The sequence below is a fragment of the Emydura macquarii genome, unplaced genomic scaffold, assembly GCF_026122565.2.
Source record: "Emydura macquarii macquarii isolate MOO-44397 ecotype Brisbane River unplaced genomic scaffold, CSIRO-AGI_Emac_v2 contig_1253, whole genome shotgun sequence".
In the NCBI taxonomy this organism is placed as follows: Eukaryota; Metazoa; Chordata; order Testudines; family Chelidae; genus Emydura; species Emydura macquarii.
In genome coordinates, this window is record NW_027131390.1 from 24406246 (window position 1) to 24420281 (window position 14036).

A 14036-nucleotide genomic window follows, 5' to 3' on the forward strand; every position below is an offset into this window, starting at 1 on the left:
CAGGTTAAACACAACAAAGGAGCAAGGTCCCAGTCAGGCTATCAGCTGCAGTAGGTTCCAGTAGACAGGATCAGGTATGGTACAGCTGTAACCAGCCCACCAGCACAGTCTGTGAGCCTGCTGTTGGTACAGTTGTTTGAGCTGAGGTATACGTTGATTTTCCTGGCTGGATTAATCACTGTTATAACTTTTCAATCTGCTGGAGACCAACTGTGAGGTGCATGTCTGCTTAATATATGAAAAGTTCTTAGGGGCAGGGCCTAGGGGGCAGGCCCTCAGCTGCTGTCAATTGTCATCAGACACTTCACACCAGCTGAGGATGTGCCTCATGTCATCAGAAATATTAATACAGTGCCTAGCAATTCTGACTGAAGACCATGAGGTCTATTGTAATAATAATTAATAAATAAATAACAGCAGTAAACTCCAAATATTAAGGAATTAATTGCGTCTAAGAAGTAGATGAGCATTTTTCTTTCTATTTATAAATTTATTTTTTGTGTGTGGTCTCCATTCGCTTCAAAGGTAACCAAAACAATTCAGTTGAAATCATTCAGCTTCCTATCAAAAACGGGGAATTGGACCCCAAAAGTGGGACTGCCTGATCATCAGGAAAGGATGTGGGGAGCAAATAGGGTAAAACTGACTTAAGCAAATACCTTAAAAAGCTAAATACTCTAGCAATGCTAAATGATTTAGAACTGTAAAAAATATTAGTCATAACATGTTTTAATGTCATAGCTGTAGAATACAGATACTGCCTGTCTTCATGTCATCACAATTCCCTTGCATTAATCTGTGTTGTTTCATAATGTAGAGCTTGTATTTATTTATAGAACAACAAAATGTCTTTTTTTTTGGTTCTGTTTGTTGTTCCCCGAGAGGGCGGGAGTTCTTGGTTGTAATTAAAAAGAGATCTCAGAATTAAATGGGTAGCTCTATCAGCCAGGTGCTATGAAAAGCATTTGGACTGCCTGGCACACGAAAAAAAACCCTCTGCTTCATGAGCACAAAGCCGGAGATATTCAAAGGAAGGAAACAGGATGTGAGACACTGGTGCTCCAGTCCTCTGTGGCTTTTCTCTGTAAAAACTGATAGTGCGGTGCCTCTGCTCATTGAGGAAAAGTAATAGTTTTCCTTACCTCTAGTTTAATTACTCTCTGCTACTCAACCAATTAATACCATGGTCCATTCTGAGGTCAGAAATGAACAAATATTTCCGAGTTTGACCCCTCCCTACTTTCTTTGTGCCATCTGCCATTGCCATGACACAGTGCTTTGCTTTTCATGCTTCACTAGATTCGCTGGATATGCAGGGTAATGGGGCTATTTTCCCCCCCTAGGTCTTTTTGGAAGGGAAATTAAAAAAAAAAAAAAAAATGAATGGATAAAACTGCTGTGTGCTGCCCTTTTCTTTTTCACTTCTTTAAGCCTTTTAGCACAGTTTTCAGCAATTTAAAGGAAAATTGCCCTGAAAGAAAGAAACAAAAATCTGTCTTATTTTTTAAACAAAACCCATCACACAACACAAGCAGCTGCAGAGAATTTCTGTTCCAAATGGATGATGTAATGGGTTCTGTCAGCCAATGCTGTAATGAATAAAAACCGAGACCCTAAAATCATCCAAGCTTTTGATGAAACTCATAAGGTTTCTGGTGCAAGTGATCACTAAAATGAACTTGAGCTTGCAGTTATATAGTGCAATTCTTGATTTAAGTGAAATGGAGATTAAAATACTCTAATTGGGTAACAACTTAAGCTTCTATGTCTTCCACTGTTTATCTGTGCAGGCAATTTCACTGACTGAAAGAGAAATCATGCATGATATGCCCATCTAACCAAAAATCTGCCACCGTTTACATTATGCATTAATATATTCTTTTCATTCCATATTTCCTGGTATTGTAACATTTAGTACTGAGGCTTTTGTGTACTGTTATTACATTATTGAGGGATGGAGAGAGAGGGATTGTAGTACACAAAAAACATTACAAAGAAATATAGACTGAAGAAGGGATAGTAAATGCATAAAATTAAAAGTCAGATGTTTGTGGTTAAATGGCATAGAACGCACAAGGAGATATAGATGATAGAGCTAGATATACACATTCACACAGAACAGGTGTGTGATGTAAACAGAGTGTATGGATGATTTATACATAGATACACATAGGGTTTATTTTGTTTTCAAATAAGTCATTAAATATAAGCATGCTAATCAGAGAAAACAGTCACTGCTAAGTAGTAAATGTGGGTTTATATATATATAAATATATATTTACTCATTTTATAGGATGTATTTATATGATAACATTGCGAGCCTTAGGAGATTGAGGATCCTAAAGTCTTCTGTATTTTGGCTATGTGCCAGCACTTTTCTGCATTACAAACAAGGTAGTCGATGCCATGGGTTTTATTTTATTTGTTTTTTAAATAATCTGTCAGAGATGAAAAGCAAAACATTGGACTAGCCCAGTGGTCTGGTTTTGTGACACTGCCATGGGAAAAGTGACCATTTTCCTTAGTCCTTGCAAAGCCAGCAGAGGTTGGAGTTATGTTGGAGGCAGCCACTCACCCCCTGGAGATAAGAAATGTCTGCAATTCCTAAGTGGTAACCGTTCCAGCTAATTACAGACTTCGAAGGGAGCCCTCTAGCTCTGGAAGGATGGTGGTTGTGGACCTGAAGGATGAAGGGTTGGGAAGGGGAAGAATGGGGGTTTGAGATGAGTGATGAACCAGGGGATGATGAGGCTTCTTCAGGGAAGTGGAAGGTCTCTTTGTGGGCAGAAGGAACCCTTTAAACATTGAAATACATGTACATTTGCTTTATATATTGACCAGTGAACGTCCAGTATTAGTGAGGGAGAGAGCCAGCTGCCTTGTGCCAGGAAGCCAATATACTGAAAGATGTAAGTCCCTTGGCAAACTAAGGCCTTCCAGGATGATTTTAAAAGGGACTCCTCTTATGTGCAGAAACAAAACCTAGGGGCAGTTGAGATCCGGTTCCCATTTTTTGAAAGTTTTGGGGGTAGATAAGTTGATTGGTGGTTCTAGGTCTGGCCCAACTGCAATTAGGAGCAAGCAGGCACAGAGACTGTATGCAGCTTTTTTAGCATAGCTCTCCCTTAGGTTTACATCAGCAACCTCATAGCTACGCTCTTCCACTCCAAGCCAATGCTGCAGTAGCTATGGCTCCCCTCACGAATTCTGTCAGAGAAAAACTTCCCTCTGACATGGCAGTTCTACCAGCACTGTTGAGATTTGCTTATTCGAGCTTCTGCTGTTTGGTTTTCCCAATGTGATCCTAGCAGTGCAGGCTTATTCACTTTTTGTTGTAATAGCAAGACTGAAAAAGTAAAAATTCTACTTTCACAGCAAAACCCCTCATTGGGAACAGAAATGTAAGGTGACCTTCACCAGCTGCTCTGGTGAAATGCTTTTTGCAGTAATAATTCACTATAAATGTACCTAATCACTATTTATCAAATTATCCCCTCCTCCACTGCAGGCAGAAGAGATGAAAACCCAGTGGAATCTGTCTCTGGCAATACCCCTTCCCTGATCTCTCAGAAGTTCCTCCAAGAGATGGGGATTCACTTCCACTGTGTGGGAGAGGTTGAAACTGGGAGCCTCCCTCTGGCCCAACAAGAAATTAGTGCTAACTACAGAGAAGCATGGTCTAGTGGTTAGAGTGCTAGCCTGGGATTTGGGAAACCCAGCTTTCCCGCTCTGCAGAGCTGGCACTAGGCATAAGCAAACGAAGCAATTGCTTAGGACCCCGAGCAACTCAAGGAGCCCTCCTGTTTGCTTTTTATTATAAGAACTTGCCTCTTTTAGTGTGTGTGTGGGAATATTCCTGTTTAAGGCCCCCAATGGGCTAGCACCAGTTCTGCTGCTCTGCTATAAACTTTCTTTGTAACCTGGGCAAGTCACTTAGTTTGTTTTGCCTCAGTTCCCCATCTGTAAAATGGGGATAACAACACTTCCCTATCTCTCAGGGGTGCTGTGAGGATAATACATTAAAGACTGAGAGTCACTAAGATATGGTAATAGGGGCCATATCAGGATCTAAGATAGAGACAACTCAGCAATATTGCTTCAGTTCATCAAGGCACTTACACTCGTGTCTAACCTTAAGCACATGAGTAGCCCCACTGACCTCCATACTTAAAATTTAGTCTGTGTGTAAATGTTTTGCTGAATCGGGGCCTAACTCTCTTTTTCCCTCTGAGATGTGGAAATTCCACTGATAGGGACAGTGAGAGGGCAGCAACTGTTTGCTTTTTGGGGAGCCCCAGGCTCCTCCAAGAGTCCTGTTACCAAGGATTGGAGAGGAAATGGGGGGGAGCCATATAATTGGCCCCAGCAGAACCTCTATGCTCTGCTGGTTTTGGAGGTTGACTCCTTCCCTCCCCTGTTTCTGACATGTGGCCAGGGAGCAAACTACACAGACCTGACGAAAAAATGAGAAGGAGTCTCCCCTATGCAAATCACTGAGATTCCTGTCTCCTACATGGAAGGAAACCCTACAGGAAAGGTAATGGTTCTTTACACTTGTTACAGTACAGCGAATTAAATTCAAAATGCACACAATGAAAATTAGGCAGAGGGAACATTTAACGTTTTATTACCACTCCCCTGATTTGCTGACTGTTCTCACACTGATTAGCTACGCAAACCTCTATAATCATCACTTGCTTGGATAGTAAAAGACAGGTAATCAGTACAGCCCCTTTGCCAGGCATGACCTCACAAACAGGTAGCCGGTACCTTTCTATTCTACAGGCTATCGCTTATAGTTCCATGTATATATGGCTGTGAGGCAAAGAATTATGCAGCCCCTTTGCACTGACTGACTATTTTCCTTTCTGAGCATGCCCAGACACGTTCAGCGTGCTCTTACGTAAGAGTAAGTCTAAGCTTTAACCAAATTCCAAGCAACAGCTAACTGACTCCACTGGCTCAACATTTCCTTGGCTTCCTTGCCACAGTGACAATAGCATCTGTTAGTCACATGGCATCAATGAGAGAGTCTGCCAAATCGCTGCATTTCTTCTCCCAGCAGTGTCATAAAGCAGCGTATTGTTAAGCACGCTACTTCTTCAGTACCCTAATTCAGAGGGCTCTACTTGCGCACCCTGTTTAACCAATAAAAACGTTAGCTAAGGCGTACTAGCCCCATCTAACAGCACTGAGCAGCAGCACAGCATTTTCCGCCCCCATGTAGGAAACCTTAAGAGTCTGACATCAAAAGCTAAAGGGAACAGAATATTGCCACCCTCGCCCCTTTCTTTGTTCTGCCTTTTCATTACATTCCGGGCGAACAGTGATGAGTGAGGGAGGGAGGTTAAATCACTGAATCTCAGGTGAGAAATTACAGCTTCCTCTTTTAGTGCTAAATACATGTACAATTATAATTGTGAAAAAGAAAAAAAGAGAGAGAAAATGTGCTTCTTTGGCCCTCACCTCACATGATCTCTGCTATGACATCAAATCCCTTCAGGGCCTGACTCTCCACTGCCTTGCACCATGCCTTGCACTCATCAACAGCCTGTGCGACTTCACTTCTCAACTCCTTTTCCCATTTATACAGGTACAGAGGTGCCCACAATTCTTCGCCACTTCTTCCAGTCCATGATGTGGGCTCATAGGCCTTGGAGTTTATAGGGGTGTGGGCTCCCTGCGCTGTCCCTGAGAGGTTGAATTAAGCCAGGCAGGGCAGGCCCAATCAACCGATTAAGCAGCAAATGGGAGAGATTTAGATTATGAGGATGTCGCTAATTGGAAGTATGCTTACCTGTGAGGAGCAGGCGGGTCTTATATAAACTCAAGAGACTGGCACTGGAGAAAGGCTGCAAAGTGAAGAATGACAGTCACCCTCTCTGAGGGAAGGGAGGGGGAAGGAGGAACAGGAACCCCTGAGACCTAGTAGATACTAGGAGAGAGGGGTCTGACTAGGAAGAGTGGAAGCACCATAGGAAGTAATCCATACACGAGAGCAGTAAGGTTAGGGAAGCTGCAGACCTTGACTGCTTGATAAAGGACACTGGACTGGACTGGAACCCAGAGTAGAGCGTGGACTGGGGTCCCCTACCAACCGCTGCCCAGTGGTACTGCCAGAGGCAATAACAGACTGCCTGAGTCACGGCAGGTGTAACGGGGTCAGGGCAGTGGGCGTGTCTGCTTGTCCAGAGAGACTTGGAAGGGGAAACCACTTAGTGACTTGGCAGGAGGGCCGAGTCACAAGAGGAAGCAGCAGCTCTCAGCGTAAGAGAGGGGCTAAAGACTGAGAGACAGACAGAGAGGGATGGAGCGCAACTGCTGGAAAGGGGCATTGGCCGGGCAGAACTAATCCCCAGAACTGCCCAAAGGGGGGTGCCACCCAGCCATGAGTACCGTGCCCAGTTCAAGTCCTTTTCTCTTCATACCTCTCTTGACAGGACCGTCCCATTGTATCCTCAGGCCTCCACAGTCTTTTTTGCTGTCCTCTTTCTCCCATACTTCCTTTGCTGGTCATTGACACCTGAGTAAGGTGGGTGTAAAACGCTATCAGTGTATGGGCAAGAGATATAGGTTTGGAATATGATATAGTGGAAGAAACATGACTGACGGGTGTCTTAGAGTTAAACCCAGGCCACAAAGCTCAGAGATATTTAGCTTATAGGTTTTGACTAAGCCCATTATTTAGAGGGGACTAGCAGTGAAGCTCATCTCTGAATTTGAACTGCCCTGCAATTCATGTTAGGATTTAAGGTTAGGTTCGAACCTATATTTAGTGCCTGTAGTTGATATCAATCCTTTATTGGTGATGCAAATTTGAGGATTATAGTATGAAATTGTAAACTTCCCTTTATATTTTTTCAGACTTTAATAAGAAAACTTCTCTAATGCTGCTTTTTGTTTTCACCTGTGTGCTTTGTGTGTTTGTTTTGAGTCATCCGAAGAAATTAATAGGCAGCAAGTTTGAAACAAACACGAAGAAGTACTTCTTCACACAATGCAGTCAACCTGTGGAACTAGTTGCCATGGGACCTTATGAAGGCCAAAAGTATAACTGGGTTAAAAAAAGAATTAGATAAATTCTTGGATGTATTAGTCCATTAGTGGATATTAACCAACATGATCAGGGACACAACCCTGTGCTCTGGGAGTCTCCAACTGCCAGAAGCTGGGACTGGACAACAGGGGAAGGATCACTCGAACTTGCCCTGTTCTGTTCATTCCCTTTGAAGCACCTGGCATTGGCCCCTGTCACTGACAAGATATTGGGTTAGATGGACCATTGGTCTGACACAGTATGGCTGTTCTTAGCTTCTTGTATTTGTTTAAGGGAAGAGGGCTTGTAAGCAAAATATATTGGCAGGAAACTTGACTTCAGAAATCAAAAGACATGCACAGAAAGTATCCATACAGATTAGTCCCTGTGCCACAGACAACTGGATGTTACAGAGGCTACCTGTTTGATATGTGAGAATATCATGATAAAACTAGGTATGTTCCATATGAAAATGTTATAAGGGATTTTTAGAATTTAGTGATTACTGGAAATATCTAAATTGGGACAAGCAATTGTGTTATCCTTGTTATCCTGCTAGAGTGTTTTGTGAGTGCAGTTTAATGGAGACTCCTCTTCACTATGTGCAGTTCAGTGTAGCTCTTATTTAACTCGGTTATTTTCTGTCTTGCCTTCAGACATTTGATCACCGTTGTTACACATACAATATGCAGTAGCACACTCATTGCTTTTGACTCTACAAATATTAGCTCTTATTAATGTCCAGTTGCAACTGCAAAGGAGATAACATGACATTTGATGGGGTCTGTACATAAGCCACTGATGTTTTCAAATGTAGGCACCTAAGGTCAGTGGCATAGCTATACAGTTAAGTAAGAAATGAAAATGTTTAAAATAACATTTGTATTTCTCGATTTTTTCTCTCCCAAAGGACATTGCAGTATAAGGTCATAAGACTGTACCATTGCTTGGCTAGCTAGAGAAAGACAAGTGAATGCCTTCAACTCTAGAGTGGCAAGTCTAATTATTTGAGATACTGTCCCCCCTCCAATGGAACTCCACTACCTCACTCAAGAACAAGATCTGATCCTATACCAAGGTGGGTTACCTTTATACGTATTCTTTTTTGAATGTTGCTGTTGACATTTATCATAAGGAGGTGTTATCTTTCAAAAAACATCTAAAATTCTGAGGTCTAGGTATGTAAACCACAAATATCCCATTATTATCTTATTTAGCCTTTTGCACAAGCACATCCCCAAATGTTGCACCACACTCTGGGCACCCTCCACCACAGTGAGAAAATAGACGTTGGCATTATTAGCCCAATCTCTAGTTTAACAGAGAAGGATACTCTGCAGTGCTTTTTTTTTCTCATTAGACTGAGAGGGAAACTGCTGTAGGCTTGTGGAATTTAGAAATAAATTAGAGAAATTCTCTAATTTCACTTCCATCAGACAGACCTATTGAGGGCAATAAGGTGGGATCAGAAATTTAAGAGTAATATCAGCACTATATATCCTCATGGCCAAAAAGCACAATGGCAGATAAGGAACCTGACTAAAAAAAAGATGCAGGTAGAGGATTTTCCAGTTTCTGTGGCACTGAGACTCTTTATGAAATAGATTAATTTCATATGGGTGGGGTGCCCTACATCTGAACAATATGCTCACCAGAGTATTGGCTGAGAGACCATAAACTAGAACTAGGCACAAAATAGAGAGGGTACTTTCCAGGAAATTTTCAACTGAAAAAAACCTGAATTTGTTTTAGGAAAGCAGATACTTTCTGGGGGGGAAAAAATTGAAAACCCAATTTTCTGTCAAAAACAAGTTCAAGGTGGAAATTTTTCAATCAGCCCTAATGTAAATCAGTCTGCGAGGAGACAGGGCAAGCATACAGGCAATTGTGCATCGCCAGCAAAAAATTTTGAAACTGCCCTCCTCCCCCTCCCATATAAGCAAATGGAGAAACTGGTAGGAAAGAGTATTAGTGAAAATTATAATAAAGCCTGGGGTTCAGGGCCCCAGAAGGAAAAAATATAGGGCAAGGTTTTTACTAGCCCTTATATAGGTGGGCAAGTGATGGTTGAGTAAAGAGTCTCTCACCTGTTGTACACACAGGCAAGGGCCAAGTACAATGGCCATTCTTGCACTGTCCTGAGCATACAAGCTAGTATAACTGCGGATGCTAGTTCACTCTTCTAGCATGTCTCATTGAGGCACAGTACTTTCATGCTGAGGTGAAGTGTTGCTGCACTACCTCTTACTGTGAGCTTTCTTCTGTTGGGATAATGTAGTTCACAGAAAGTAACAGAAATCCAACTACTGATTGGAATTAGGATCATTATAGATTGGGATAAAAATATGAAGAAAAGCAAAATGATAAAGGAAACATTGTACAATATGGGATGAACTACAAAAACTATTTAGAGCACAAAATTAATGAGGCCCAGGAAACACAGGCCTCCAAAACTTGGCTTGGGTAATATATTGACAAAAACGTTAGAGATTACTAAAATAATTAACTGAGTGTTATGCCTCAGAGGCCAAAAAGGCTGATGGGGAACAGATGACTAAATAAACATTTTCCAATAAGAAGGAGGAGAAATACTGAAAGAAGCCAGGAAAGAAATCAGGAAACCAGAAAGTGCTGTGATCACTGACAGAACCCAGACAGGACCCAGAATGAATGGGACAGGAGATGGAGAGAGTCGGAGGGAGAGTGATTTTTATTAGATATAGTTAAAAAATCACTGGAAACTGCTCCCAGATTACAAGTTTGAGAAAGGCTGCTGGATAAATAGCAAAGAAGTCCCGTGGAGACTAGTTATTGGCCCAAGAACTCTGCTAATAAGCCACTTGATCTCTGCAGGTGAAGTTCTAATGTTAGTGAGGGAGTGCAAATGAAAAAACTGGATGCCCCAGATACTCAGGTGAGGGCAGGGCACCCAACCTGCCTGGATATTGTGTGCCTGTAAGTAATTCTAGTGATGCTACAACTCCTGTACATAAACATAAGCAATTCCTGTAGAATATGTTGCAGTCTAAGCCTGTTCTTCTGTGATCCTAATCTCACTGTCACATTCTTACTGATAAACAGTTGCTTTCCCTACTTGCTTTTCGTGTGAAAGACTTCATTGCCTCCCGCCAAGCATCATACCCATCCACTCACAGTCTCCTGTTATGTCCAGGAGAGTTGGCGCTTAACATCAATTAATGGATCTTAAAACAACGGGAACTAGGAGTTTGCCATCAGAAACAGATTTCCAAAATATATTGTTACACTTACAACCATGCACTGAGCTACCATACACTGAACACCATTGGGCTCACTACTTGCAAATGAACCTTGCTGTAGTAACTTCTCAGTCACCTGCAAATCTTCAACATTTCCCTTACAAATCAGAGCTTCGCCCAAGTTACGAAGATCAGATCCAGATCTGAATCTTGCCAAAGTTCAGGACTATTTGGATGAAGATTCTGATTTGGCCAATTCTAGAGAAAGGGGCCAGTCACAGAGTTCGGATCTGAATTCAAGCTTTCCCAAAGTTTGATGGTCATGTGATCCAAAATACAGGACCTTTATTTTCTACATATAAGGGCAAGGATATATAGCAATTTAGTGCATGGCAAGCTGGGGTGTAAATCTATATAATGTTAGCCTGGCACACATGAAAAGTTCCATAGCAGCAGATCAAAGTGCACTACCGACCTCTTAGTGTGCAACAGCAGGGTCCACTTAGTATTCTGCAGGTCAGTGCACTGTAAACTTATGCCCCAGCTTGCCATGCACTAAATTGCCATGTAGAGGAGCCCTGACACTATCCCATCTTTGTAAAGTGCTTTGAGCTTTATGCATGAAAAATGTCCTTTATCATGGAGGTGGTAAAACACACATTGTTCATTTGCTCTCCTGCAGTAGCTCTAAGGGAAATTGTACTGCCGTCTGTCAAAATATATATTTATACAATTTTTAAAATGTGTATAGTTTATCCCATGGGTTGTAAAAACAAGTATGGTGCAATTACTGTCGGTAGCGTAACATTTGTTTGATTTTAATTTTTAAATGTATCAGGCAAATACATTTTTAGTTCCATCCTGATTTACAATCTAAATCTAAATGGTCATTGAATCCCTGATCCAACCCCATTAAAATCAAGGAAAAGACTCCCACTGACTTCAGTAGGAATGGAAGCAGACTCTTAGAGCTTGTCTATGCAAACATTTAGTTCACTTCAAGCTGGGGTGTGAATTTACCTGACACTAGCCTGCCATGGACTAATTGTACATGTGCACCCTGCTGACATCCATTAATATTTCCATTAATGATCTGCTAATGCATGTCAGCAAGGTACACACAGACAGTCCATGGCAGGTTAGTGCGGGGACAAATCAGAACCCAGCTTGCCGCGAACTAAATGTTTCCGTAAACAAGCCTGTAGACAATTTTCATTGGCTTCTTTAGAAACCTGGTGGTTCACTAAATAAATATAAAGACAGACAGCTTTTAGACATTGATATATGTAGCAAAATCCTTATAAAAATGGTTGCTTCTAAGTATCCCAGCTAGCATAGATTATTTTCAAAATTTCACAAACAGTCAAATCCACTGGGCTTAGTTGCTTGACAAAAGCCAGCAGGATGTGATCCATCCAGCATAAATGAAGTTGAGGACTGAATACAGGATTTATGAAAAATGTGTTTTTCTAGCTACTAGTACACCAAAATTTCCAATGCTGTCTGGTTTGGGTTGGGTTAAAGGTAGTTTTTCTCATGGTATTTCAGTACAGTGCTTCCATTTCCAGTCCTGTTTTACACCAAGAAGGGCTTGATGCTGTGTAAAACTGAGCTTCCAGCCTCCTGTAATTACAGGCATAAATGCTATTATTCAGACATCTAGCTACCCAACTGCGGGTGCAAATCAGGTAGCTGGCTGTCTACATACTGGGGTGTGTATCCACAGTTAATTGTGGGCACAAAACTGGAGGTTAGGCTGAGGTTCCTTTAAAAATCAAGCTTGAGAAGTCTTGCACTATCAGAGGGAATCTTTGCATTTTTGCCCCTGCAATTAATTCGAGGCCAGGCTGAGGACATGTAACATTATTAAGCCTTAATAAAGAGCAATATATACGAGATTGTTCTGTTCTATATAGGTTCTTACACTGTGCTCCTCACCATAGTATCTGAGTGCCTTCCAGTTTCACATTGAGCAACTCAACTATGTAGTTGTCAAGTGTTTGTTCTCTAGAAGCATGTGCAGTGGAATTCCTTGTTTTGGCAGGGCCTGGGGTTGGGGCAGAGAGATCTTTTTTAAAATGTGTTGATATATATTTATAATTTTCATTGAGGCACAGCACTTCCATGAAGAGGTGGTTTGTCTCTTCACTGCCACTTATTGTAAGTTTTCTTGTACGGGGACAATGTAGTTCATAGACAGTAATGGAAACAGCAATACTGAGTGGGATTAGAATAACTGTAGGTAGGGGTAAAAACATTAAGAAAAACAAAAGTTAATAGAAAAGGAGATGCACAAGATGTTGGGGTGACCTACAAAAACCACCGTTGAACACCTCATCAGGCAGAAAGGGAACTTAAACTGGTGGTTTTCTGCACCCTGGGTGAGTGCACTAACCACTGGGTTAAAAGGGAGGGCTGGCTCCTGTTTTGTGTGGAGTTAGGTGGCCCCTAAGAATGCCTACTAGATTGGGCCCTACACATGAGATAGGGAGATGAATGTCTGTCTTCCCTGGTTCATGGAATTGCTCTTGGGGGCTTAGGCAGGAGATAGCATGAACACTGCAACCTCCCTCTCAGCACCTGAGATGCAGAAATGTAGGCACCTGGGGAGCTATTATTGCAAAAACTTAGGTACCAAGTGAGTTTAGGTGCCTATGGGGATAGGCAGCAGCCGAGCAGCAGTTTTGTGGATCCGCAGTGCCATTTAAAAGCAGTCTCAGGGTTAGTGCCTCAGTAGCTTTGTGGAGCCAGGCCTGGGACTTTGACCTTGATTCAAAATTTTATGGGAAACCCACGTGGAGAGCAGGGGACAGGTATGATGTGTTCATGGTAGCCTATGTTGCTGAGGAGACGCACTGCAGCCTTCTGTAGTAGTTGGAGTTTCCTAAGTGTTGAAGGCTTTATGCCCAGGTGCATTACATTGCTATAGTCCAGCTGAGCAGCGACAAAGGTGTTGCTAACAGAGGCCAGGTTATCATCAGCCAAGACAGGACCTATAAAAGGAGCATAGAGTGTGGTTTAGAGGAATCAGTGTGGCAGTGAAAACAGGAGCTCCTCGGTTCTCATCCTGGCTCTGTTACTGATTCCCTGCACTGGGCAAGTCGTTTAGGGTGGGAGTTTCAAAAGTGCCTAAGTGATTTAGAAGCACAAGTCCCACTGAAATTCCATTTCAGCCTCTATAGTGAACGTCCATGGGCCTTGTGCTCCTAAGACAGGTGCTTTAGAAAATCCCACCCTGTCTCATATTCTCCATCTGTAAATTGAGGATAATACTTACTCATTTAGCTCAAATGGGTCTGTCACAGGCTGGCTGGCCCTTTGAGATGAGTTAAGTTCAGCCTGGCTTGTGATGATCAGACACCCAATCCCCAGCTGATGCTGATCGGCTGTGGATCAGGTGGCTCATTTCAATTATTGGACACAGCTGGAGAAGAGTTGGGTGATTTCCATAAAGGACTGGGAGAGCTCGGTTGTGGAGACAAGTTGGGTCCTGTGACTGGCCTGAAGGGAAAAGGTAGCAGGTCCCTGTGTCATGCCTGGGAAGAGGCTAACCCCCAGGTAGGCAGCCTGGACATAGACTGGGAATAAGGACTGAGTCTAGGGAGAACCAGATGTGGGGGAAAGACTCTGGGAAAGAAGCACTAAAGATTAGTGGTCTGGGTAAGAGCTGGACCTCCAGGAAGAAACTCTGGAAGGTCAGTGCACTACGAGTGAGTGCAGTGGAATGGTAGCTCAAGAGAGGTGGGAGACCATTTTGTTTTATGCTCTTAGAATTAAAGGCT